We start from the raw sequence: 12299 nt of genomic DNA on the forward strand, positions 1-12299 counted from the left end.
TCAGTACATTGATAACGCGTGTACGTATTTTCTACACCGTCAAACGTTCATGTATGCAAGAACAAAAAGTACTGTAGCGTACAACTTTTTAACGAAACGACTCCTCCGTGCCTTTTTTTAAGTCACCTTCCAATAATGAAAGCGGACGGTAGGGCATGATCCTTAATAACCGGTTAATTTCACGGTTTAAATAGCTCTCGGCTCGGATTAAAATGGTTCAAATGGCTCTGAGCACTATGGGACTTAACTGCTGAGGTCATCAGTCCCCTAGAACTTAGAACTACTTAAACCTAACTAACCTAAGGACATCACACACTTCCATGCCCGAGGCAGGATTCGAACCTGCGACCGTAGCGGTCACGCGGTTCCAGACTGAAGCGCCTAGAACCGCTCGGCCACTCCGAGTGGCGGCTAGGATTATTGAGAAACATAACTTCCAAAGTACGCTCGTTCTCACGGTGTTTGGAACCACTGCCCTACGTTCGCCTATATAACAAAACCCCATAGCCATCAGCTATCTCTGTACTTCCACTTCTTGTCCAAGCTTATTTTTCTGTGACAATAACTACAAAATCTGTTGGTTACGTTTGAAGCAATTGGGACAAAAGTTCGACTGAGGGAATTAGAGCGTCACTTCTCAGAAAATTGCCACGCAATATTACTTTCCTCGATTGTCGAGTAAACACGAGTAAACAAACGTGCAGCTAGTCTTCCAGACCCCGCCTTCTCCCCCCCCCCCCGTTCCCCCCACCCCCACCACACACACACACACACACACACACACACACACACACACCGTTCCATCGCAACACTGGTGTATTTTCCTGGGTAGCGTAATGTCAGAATTCAGACCTGGGAAAAGACTGAGTAAATACAGAGCTGGCTTACGAAAAATATTTGACGGTTACACACAGGGGGTAAACGAGACGCCTGGCGGCACTGAGAAAAGTTTTCCCGATACGAGAGACGACCTTAGTCAAGCTGCGCCCGTGTCCCGCCAGCTAGCCCTCTAGCCACGCAGCTCCTGTCTGCCTTTATATTCTGCCTCCCTTCACAGAGGCCGAGCTCTTCACCTGCACAGAATGATACGATTTCGAAAAAATACGAGGGTGAGTCAAATGAAAACCTTAAATATTTTTTTAAATATTATTTATTGCGCAGAAGTGGTACAAAGCTGTATCACTTTTCAACACAATCTCCCCCACGCAAAATGCAAGTCCTCCAGCGCTTACAAAGTGCATAAATTCCTTTAGAAAAAAATTCTTTTGGTAGTCCACGCAACCACTCATGCACCGCGTGGCGTATCTCTTCATCAGAACGAAACTTCTTTTCTCTCTATGCGTCTTCGAGTGGTCCAGGCATATGGAAATCACTTGGGGCAAGGTTTGGTGAGTATGGTGGATGAGGAAGACACTCTGTGCAGGTCTGTGATTGTTACAACTGTTGTACGGGCTGTGTGGGGCCTTGCATTGTCATGTTGAAACGCGTACGCTCCATATGTATTCATTACCATCGATGGCGAGGCATGACAGAATCTCTGACCAGAGAGTTATTTATCGTTGCTAGTCTGCGCTTGACCGCGCGACAGTTCAGTTCGAGAGTAGTAGTAGTAGCGCGCTCGAGACGACACTGGTAGCGTGTTGCGAGTCGGCAAGAGCAGTTGCGAGTTGCACTCTGTCGGCAGTAGTTGTAGCGAGTGGACGGTTGTACTGAGCGGGCGTCGACATGGGTCGGCGGCGTGCTCTCCCTCCATCTCTGGTCACGATTCAGGACGAGGTATATCGTTATCGAAGGTAATGAAGCAGCATTGCGCTCAGCTAATAACATATGTTAATTGTAATTAATTTGTTCAAGAATTGCCCCAATAATAATTTTTTTAAAGTAACTGTTTTAAACAAAAAGATTCATTTCAAGTTAAATAATATTTCCCATGCATTCCCTCCAAGAATCAATATTAAACATGGGCCAGCATTGCACGGAGCTGTGCCGAAAAACAAGAGCAGATAGTGATACAGTTTTACTGAGGTAAGAATTTCGGTTTCTCTATTCAGGTTTAATTATTGCACAGGGCCGAAGGTCAGCGCAGCTGCCCTTATAAAATTTATCAGGTTCATTTTAGCGTTAATTTTGTGGGGACTTAACATTTTTGCACATTTTTATTATCATTGACTTTTATTACTGTGGGGAGTTTACATTTGGGCCATTATTATTCTTTAATTTTGCAACGAGGTTACGCTTGGGTCATTTTTAATGTTCACTTTGTGGGAAGACAACATTTGGCACACGTTTTCATTATCATTGTCATTTAAAATTTTTGCGGTGAGGTTACAATGTTGCAAAAGGACACCTGCTGACAGCAATCCACGTCGCTTTGATTTGATTGCAGGCCGCAGATGATTTTTTAGGAGATCTGTGTATGATGCACTGGTGACAGTAGTCCCTCTAGGCATGTAATGCTCCAAAAAGACGCCTTTTTCGTCCCAAAAGAGAGTCAGCATAACCTTCCCTGCTGATGGTTCTGTTCCAAACTTCTTTGGTTTTGGTGATGAGGAATCGCGCCATTCCTTGCTCACTCTCTTCGTTTCCGATTGGTGGAAGTGAACCCAGGTTTCGTCCCCAGTAACGATTCTTGCAAGGAAGCCGTCACCTTCTCGTTCAAAGCGCCGAAGAAGTTCCTCACAAGCATCAACACGTCGTTCTCTCATTTCAGGAGTCAGCTGCCGTGGCACCCTTCTTGCAGACACTTTGTATAACTGGATGATGATGATGATGTTTGGTTTGTGGGGCGCTCAACTGCTTGGTTATCAGCGCCCGTACAATTATCCAATCTTTGCTCAGTCCAATTTCGCCACTTTCCTGGATGATGATGAAATGATGAGGACAACACAAACACCCAGTCATCTCGAGGCAGGTGAAAATCCCTGACCCCGCCGGGAATCGAACCCGGGACCCCGTGCTCGGGAAGCGAGAACGCTACCGCGAGACCACGAGCGGCGGACTAATTGTATAACTGGAGCACATCATGCACAGTGTGGCTTGTTGACCCATGTGTGGCATTGTCATTCAGTGTCACTCGGCCGTTTTCCTTCACTATGGCTTCAACTGCTGCAATGTTCTGTGGATTCACAATCCGTTGTGCCTGACCTGGACGAGGAGCATCTTCCACTGAAGTCACACAATTTACGAAGTTCCTGCTCCATTCGTAGACTTGCTGCTGTGATAAACATGCATCACCGTACTGAGCCTTCATTCGTCGATGAATTTCAATAGGTTTCAGACCTTCACTACGCAAAAACCGAATAACAGGACGCTGTTCTCCCCTGGTGCAAGTCGCAAGTGGGCGGCCATCTTTATACTGATACTACGACGGTATGTGTGCACCTGCACTATGCTGCCACCTACAGGCCATTCTGCACGCCTGTTCGTAGCACTCTTACCAACTTACAGGATAACGGCGCGAAATTTCGATTTGTTATTACAAATTTATGGTTTTCATTTGACTAACCATCGTATAAGAAAGTATAATACTTTAAAATATAATATTATGAAAATGTTAAAAAATATTTCGTGCACTTTTCATTTTGTGATCTATATGTGTAGAGCACAAAATGAAAAGAGCCAGTGATGTGTGGTAATAAATGTGGATGAAAAAACGCCGGAAATTGTCCAGCTGGAACATGAAAACATCTTCAAGACCACACACATGGTCTAATGTGGAATAACAACACTGGAAATTGGCACTGAAGATGCTTCACAAAGAAAAGAAGCGAAACACTCGTGGCAAAAAGCAAACTGCCTTTCATTTAGATCCACAGGCAGAACACACCTCCACAAACTTACTAACCTTTAGAGTAGGTACACTACTGGCCATTAAAATTGCTACACCACGAAGACGACGTGCTACAGACGCGAAATTTAACCGACAGGAATAAGATGCTGTGATATGCAAATGATTAGCTTTTCAGAGCATTCACACAAGGTTGGCGCCGGTGGCGACACCTACAGCGTGCTGACATGAGGAAAGTTTCCAACCGATTTCTCATACACCAACAGCAGTTGACCTGCGTTGCCTGGTGAAACGTTGTTGTGATGCCTCGTGTAAGGAGGAGAAATGAGTACCATCACGTTTCCGACTTTGATAAAGGTCGCATTGTAGCCTATCGCGATTGCGGTTTCTCGTATCGCGACGTTGCTGCTCGCGTTGGTCGAGATCCAATGACTGTTAGCAGAATATGGAATCGATGGGTTCAGGAGGGTAACACGGAACGCCGTGCTGGCTCGCAACGGCCTCGTATCATTAGCACTAGAGATGACAGGCATCTTATCCGCATGGCTGCAACGGATCGTGCAGCCACGTCTCGATCCCTGAGTCAACAGATGGGGACGTTTGCAAGACAACAACCATCTGCACGAACAGTTCGACGACGTTTGCAGCGGCCGGCCGGGGTGGCCGTGCGGTTCTAGGCGCTACAGTCTGGCACCGCGTGACCGCTACGGTCGCAGGTTCGAATTCCGCCTCGGGCATGGATGTGAGTGATGTCCTTAGGTTAGTTAGGTTTAAGTAGTTCTAAGTTCTAGGGGACTGATGACCTTAGAAGTTAAGTCCCATAGTGCTCAGAGCCATTTGAAACATTTGACGTTTGCAGCAGCATGGACTATCAGTTCGGAGGCCACTGCTGCGGTTACCCTTGACGCTGCATCACAAACAGGAGCGCCTGCGATGATGTACTCATCGTCGAACCTGGGTTCACGAATGGCAAAACGTCATTTTTTCGGATGAATCCAGGTTGTGTTTACAGCATCATGATGGTCAAATGGCTCATAGCACTATGGGACTTAACTGCTGAGGTCATCAGTCTCCTAGAACTTAGAACTACTTAAACCTAACTAACCTAAGGACATCACACACATCCATGTCCGAGGTAGGATTCGAACCTGCGACCGTAGTGGTCGCGCATTTCCGGGCTGTAGCGCCTAGAACTGCTCGGCCACCCCGTCCGGCATCATGATAGTCGCATCCGTCTTTGGCGAAATGGCGGTGAACGCACATCGGAAGCGTGTATTCGTCATCGCCGTACTCGCGTATCACCCGGCGTGATGGTATGGGTTGCCATTGGTTACACGCCTCGGTCACCTTTTGTTCGCACTGACGGCACTTGGAACAGTGGACGGCACATTTCAGATGTGTTACGACCCGTGGCTCTCCCCCTCAAGCCGGCCGCGGTGGTCTAGCGGTTCTAGGCGCGCAGTCCGGAACCGCGCGACTGCTACGGTCGCAGGTTCGAATCCTGCCTCGGGCATGGATGTGTGTGATGTCCTTATCTTAGTTAGGTTTAAGTAGTTCTAAGTTCTAGGGGACTGATGACCACAGATGTTAAGTCCCATAGTGCTCAGAGCCATTTGAACCATTTCTACCTCTCATTCGATCCCTGCGAAACCCTACATTTCAACAGGATAATGTACTAGCGCATGTTGCGGGTCTGGATACAGAAAATGTTCGACTGTTGCCCTGGTCAGCACATTCTCCAGATCTCTCACCAACTGAAAACGTCTGGCGAATGGAGGCCGCGCAACTGGTTCGTCACAATACGCGAGTCACTACTCTTGATGAACTGTAGTATCGTGTTGAAGCTGCATGGACAGCTGTACCTGTACACGCCATCCAAGTTCTGTTTGACTCAATGCCCAGGCGTATCAAGGCCGTTATTACGGCCAGAGGTGGTTGTTCTGGGTACTGGTATCTCAGGATCTATGCACTCAAATTTCGTGAAAATGTAATCACGTGTCAGTTCTAGTATAATATACCTGTCCAATGAATACCCGTTTATGATCTGCATTTCTTCTTGCTGTAGCAATTTTAATGGCCAGTATTGTATGTATGAGGGTGTGATGAGAAGTAATGCCTCCGAAATTTTAACGTGAAAACTCATAAGACTTTTAAATAAAACAAAAGTGATTATCATTCCACAGCTTCGTTCTTTATGTCTACATGTTTTCAGCCTTCTGCCGCCAGAGAGCTCCGAATTGTAAAGTGGCGTTGTGTAACGCAACTATATCGATGGGCGAGGTACTGCGTGCTACAGACGAGTTTCGAATTCGTAGAATTCGTCCACATTGAGAGCACCCTCTCCTTCAGCATGACAATGCGAGATCATATACGAGCTCTGCGACATACAGTATGTAACAATCCGACTCCTTGCATTCGCTCTAATCGATCATCCTCCATACAGTCCCGACTTGGCTCCCTCCGATTTTCAGCTGTTCCACTTTCATAGTGAAAGAGAGGTGAGATTGTGGCTGCGCCAACAAAGTCGAACATTATATACTGACGTATCAACAAATTGGTCTCTCATTGGGAGAAATGCGATCGTCGCCAATGTGACTAAGTTGAGATATAAATATGTAGACGTGAATAATAAAGGTGTAGAATGTTAACGATGTTTGATTTATTTAAAGAGCTTAAAGAGTTTTCACATTAAAAGACCGGAGGTATTTTTCAGTACGCCCTCGTATGTATACAAGGTGGTCCATTGATAGTGACCGGGGCAAATATCTCACGAAATACGCATCAAACAAAAAACTACAAAGAACGACATTCGTCTAGCTTGAAGGGGGAAACCAGAAGGCGCTATGGTTGGCTCGCTAGATGGCGCTGCATAGGTGAAACGGATATCAACTGCGTTTTTTAAAATAGGAATCCTCATTTCTTATTACATATTCGTGTAGTACGTAAAGAAATATGAATGTTTAAGGTGGACCACTTTTTTCGCTTTGTGATAGATGGCGCTGTAATAGTCACAAACGTATAAGTACGTGGTATCATGTAACATTCCGCCAGTGCGGACGGTATTTGCTTCGTCATACATTACCCGTGTTAAAATGGGCCGTTTACCAATCGCAGAAAAGGTCGATATCGTGTTGATGTATGGCTATTGTGATCAAAATGCCCAATGGCCGTGTGCTATGTATGCTTCTCGCTATCCTGGACGACATCATCCATGTGTCCGGACCGTTCGCCGGATAGTTACGTTATTTAAGGAAACAGGAAGTGTTCAGCCACATGTGAGACGTCAATACGACCTACAACAAATGATGATGCCCAAGTATGTGTTTTAGCTGCTGTCGCGGCTAATCCGCACATCAGTAGCAGACAAATTGCGCGAGAATCGGAAATCTTAAAAACGTCGGTGTTGAGAATGCTACACCAACATCGATTGCACCCGTACCATATTTCTGTGCACCAGGAACTGCATGGCGACGACTTTGAAAGTCGTGTACAGTTCTGCCACTGGGCACAAGAGAAATTACGGGACGATGACAGATATTTTGCACGCGTTCTATTTAGCAACGAAGCGTCATCCACCATCAGCGGTAACGTAAACCGGCATAATATGCACTATTGGGCAACAGAAAATCCACGATGGCTGCGTCAAGAGGAACATCAGCGACCTTGGCGAGTTAATGTATGGTGCGGAATTATGGGAGGAAGGACAATTGGCCCCCATTTTATCGATGGCAATCTAAGTGGTGCAATGTATGTTGATTTCCTACGTAATGTTCTACCGATGTTACTACAAGATGTTTCACTGCCTGACAGAATGGCGATGTACGTCCAACATAATGGATGTCCGGCACATAGCTCGCGTGCGGTTGAAGCGGTATCGAATAGCGTATTTCAAGACAGGTGGACTGGTCTTCCAAGCACCGTAGCATGGCCCGCACGTTCACCGGATCTAACGTCCCCGGATTTCTTTCTGTGGGGAAAGTTGAAGGAAATTTGCTATTGTGATCCACTGACAACGCCTGACAACATGCGTCAGCGCATTGTCAATGCATGTGCGAACTACTCGCTGTTGAGAGGAATGTCGCTACACGTATTGCCAAATACATTGAGGTTGACGGACATCATTTTGAGCATTTATTGCAAGAATGGCTCTGAGCACTATGGGAATTAACATCTATGGTCATCAGTCCCCTAGAACTTAGAACTACTTAAACCTAACTAACATAAGGACATCACACAACACCCAGTCATCACGAGGCAGAGAAACATTTATTGCATTAATGTTGTATTTACAGATAACACGCTGTAACAGCATGCGTTCTCAGAAACGATAAGTTCACAAAGGTGCATGTATCACATTGGAACAACCGAAATAAAATGTTCAAACGTACCTACGTTCTGTATTTTAATTTAAAAAAGCTACCTGTTACCAACTGTTCGTCTAAAATTGTGAGCCGTATGTTTGTGACTATTCAGCGCCATCTATCACAAAGCGAAAAAAATGGTCCAACTTAAACATTCATATTTCTTTACGTACTACACGAATATGTAATAAAAAATAGGGTGTTCTTATTTTAAAAAACGCAGTTCAACCCATCTGACTTCTGGCAGCGCCGTCTAGCGGTCCAACCATAGCGCCGTCTGGTTTCCCCCTTCAAGCTAGACAAGTTTCGTTGTTTGTAGTTTTTTCGTTTGACGCTTATTTCGTGAGAAAGTGTAGAAAGTACAGTCTTGTGGAATCGGGTGAATAGTTTTTAATCATACCATAGTCACGCTTAACACATCACTTCAAATTGTTCGTTAATAACTTGGTCTTATTTTACAATCTGTTTCTCCGAGAGCAGTATTGTGTGGAGAATAACGAGATATCTGGCGATTACCGTGACGACTATGGGAATAGGCAGTTTTTTAATTCTGCATCTCCGTCTGGCGTAATTATGTCAAAATAGTTCACTCGTAAACGGCCGGATGTCACTGTCCATCGAGCACAACATTTCGCCAAGCGACCACTTTACCGTCATCAGGTACGTTGATGATCTGTTCATTACAGTAGCTGGTAGTAGCAGCATGGTCACTTTACGAAATATTGTGCTTGTTGGACGCGTGACATCCGGCCGTTAACCTGTTAACTATTCCGTAATAGGCAGTTTCTTTCGTGTCATTTGTGTCACAAAGAGTATAAGAGGCCATGCTGACAAGAATTACAGTGAAACTGCTTGGAAGATTAAAACTGTGTGTCGAACCGAGACTCGAAATCTGGAGCTTTGTTCTTAGTAGGCAAGTTCCCTACCGACTGAGAGACCCAAACACAGCACTTGACAGATGTTATGCCGCTCAAAAATGTTCAAATGTGTGTGAATTCCTAAGGGACCAAACTGCTGAGGCCATCGGTGCCTAGACATACACTACTTAAACTAACTTATGCCAAGAACAACACACATATCCATGTCCGAGAGAGAACTCGAACCTCCAGCGAGAGGGGGGCTGCGCAATCCGTGACATGGCGCCTCAAACCGAGCGGCCACTCCTCGTAGCTGTTATTCCGCCGGTATGTCATTTCCTATCTTCCAGACTTCACAGAAGCTCTCCTGCGAAACATGCAAGACTAGCACTCTTGGAAGAAAGATATTGTGGGCACATAGGTTAGCTCCAGCTTGCGGGAGGTGTTCGTTCCGTACACAGTTTTATTCTGCCTCGAAGTTTTATATTAGCGCACGCTTCGCTGCAAGGTGAAAATTTCGTTCTCGAAACAATTACAGTATTGACGAAAATCAGTACCCTTATTGAGAGTTGCGCGTAATACATGAAATTCATTTTCACTCTTGTACAGGGTGGCGCACGAAATGTGTTACCAATTGTTTCTTTCACAATTTATGACGCACATTAGATATCCCGCTGGGATCTCTACAGCAGTACCAGCAGAGGTTAGAAAAACAAATGAGTTACGAAATGGCATGTAATTCACGATACTACCTCTAGGAGACTAGTAAGCAGCAATGGCTGACAACGGAAGACTGACGATACTGCAACGATCGGCAAGTGTGTTACTTTTTCATGAAACGAAAAGCCTTGTTGTGACTCAGTGGCGTTTTCGACAACAGTTTTAACTCACGATGGGTCCCTCGCAAGAAGACCATCCACAGGCTGTACGATAAATTTATACAGGAAGGAAGAGTATTGGAAGCGAAGCGATCTCGGCCTGAGCCTGTTTGTTCGCCGGAGAATATTGAAGCGGTACGAGTTGCTGTACAGCGAAGTCCCGGGAAATCGTGTAGAAAGACAGCAGTGTAACTGGGAATATCCAGACGCTCCGTTCAACGCATTCTTAAAAGTGACCTCCATATGTACTCATACAAGATGACCTGTGCACAGAAGCTCACTGAAGAACACAAGCAACAGAGACTACTGTTTACTTAGTGGGCGGAGGCTAGGGAAGAAACTCTCAACAACGTTTGGTTTTCAGACGAGGCGCATTTTTATGTAGACGGTGTGGTTAACAGAGAAAATGTACGCTTTTGGGCCACTTAAAACCCACAAATGCTTCATGAACGACAACATTATGATCCGAGGATTACAGCGTGGGCAGCAATTTCCAGTCACGGACTTATTGGACCCTTTTTCTTTGAAGAAACTGTGAACAGCGAGTGTTATTTGAGCATGCTTCGCAATAGCTTCATTGCACAGCTTCATTTTACTGCTTTGATCTTCAACACGCAGTGGTTCATGCAAGATGGAGCAAGGCCACATACTGCAAACACTGTGTTGGAGTTTTTACACGAGCATTTCGACATGCGGATCATTTCGCTCAGGTTTCCAGGTCGCGTCAATGACGGACAAAATTGGCCCCCCAATAGTCCAGACCTCAATCCATGTGACTTTTTTCTTTGGGGGTACCTAAAGGAAAAAAATTTTCCCGGAATGTCCACGTGATTTAATGGAGCTCAGAAGACTTATTCTTCAAGCTTGCAGTGAAGTTGCGGAAGACATGTGCCGTAGGGTAATCACTAACTTCAGTGTTCGTTTGAAGGAAGTTAGGAAACGAAATGGTGGACATATTGAGCATGTGCTGAGTTAGAACAAATCTCCATGGACGGCTCTTCATTGTAGTGTATGTTCCTTTCAGATTGTATTGACAATAAAGTTTATATTCAAATACAAAATGGTAACACATTTCGTGCGCCACCCTGTAGTTGTGAAATATTTGCTAATTTCCTTTCACACCTTTTCCAGTCGTGCATTTTGTCGGTAATACACGTTACAGAACCGGAATACTTCTTTTGGAACAGCAGTTCATTACGTTCTTTGTTTACTCGTAAAAGGTGAAGTTGTGTATAGGATTGTCCACTAGGTACAGGTAGCAAGACTGCGCACAAAGACCGTTTCCCGCACGGCGTGCAGGCTTTACTTTTTCGTTGCTACCAGGTGATGTACCTGAAACCGGACACAGCTGGCTTCCAAACTCCAATTTCCAACAGTGAATTTATTTTTTTGCGGGGGAAATTGGTTGTGTAGGAAATGAGCGCGTCAGAGACAAACGCAGCTTTTTGCCTGCAGCTGGCGCTGTTTATGAACATGTCCCAGAAAAACGGGTTGGTCAGAAGGGAGGGGAGGGGAGCGTGCGGTTCGACGAATTACGGTCCCGCCGTTCATTTCGTCCACTACAGTGTGTGACCAGCTCTTGGACGGAAGCGTACCTAACATCGCCGAAGCCGTTGCGTGGATCCTTATCTAAAATATTTGCCGTTGGGTGGCACGAGAGATTTGTAAGCAACTTTCTTTGTAGACTGATTGTATTTGCCAAGTATTCTAACAATAAACCCAAGTCGCCGCCTGTTTTTCCTACGACTGAGACCGTACGATCGTCACATTTCACGTTCCCACAAAACGTTACTCCCTGGTATTTGTATGAGTTGACTGATTCGAGCTGTGACTCTTTCATACTGTAGTCAAAGGGTCGTTTTTTGTGACGTGCACATTTTTGTACATTTGTAGTAAGTTGCAATCTTCGCAACTCCTTGAAGTAACACAGTAGTGTCAAGTTACAGGAAGTTTTAAACCATGAGACGGGGTGGAACAGGGACAGAAAGAAGGAAGTTGTAAAATAAATTTGATGGTGATACGGGAAAAGAAAGTAACGTGATTGAGTGCGAAACGAAAAGTGAAATAATCACTATAACTGTTCCTCCATCCCATGCAAGAAAGAATTCGGAAAATTCCATATCTGGTACAGTGGAAAGTAACCTCTGCCACGTTCTTTACGATGGTTTGCACAATATGGGGGAATCGGGGCGCTAAATACGGTAGAGAGAGAGAGAGAGAGAGAGAGAGAGAGAGAGAGAAACAATCCTGACATCTTTTTTGCCTTTTATAACTTTTGTAAGTAGGCTGTTTAGGTTTTCTTAGCGCTCTGTATGAAAATCACTGGCTGTGCTGTGTGCAGTCTGTGGCTAGTTTGCATTGTTGTCTGCCATTGTAGTGTTGGCTGTTCACAGCGCGTAGCGTTGAGCAGTTGGAG

This window comes from Schistocerca cancellata, chromosome 2, assembly GCF_023864275.1.
Source record: "Schistocerca cancellata isolate TAMUIC-IGC-003103 chromosome 2, iqSchCanc2.1, whole genome shotgun sequence".
Classification (NCBI taxonomy): Eukaryota; Metazoa; Arthropoda; class Insecta; order Orthoptera; family Acrididae; genus Schistocerca; species Schistocerca cancellata.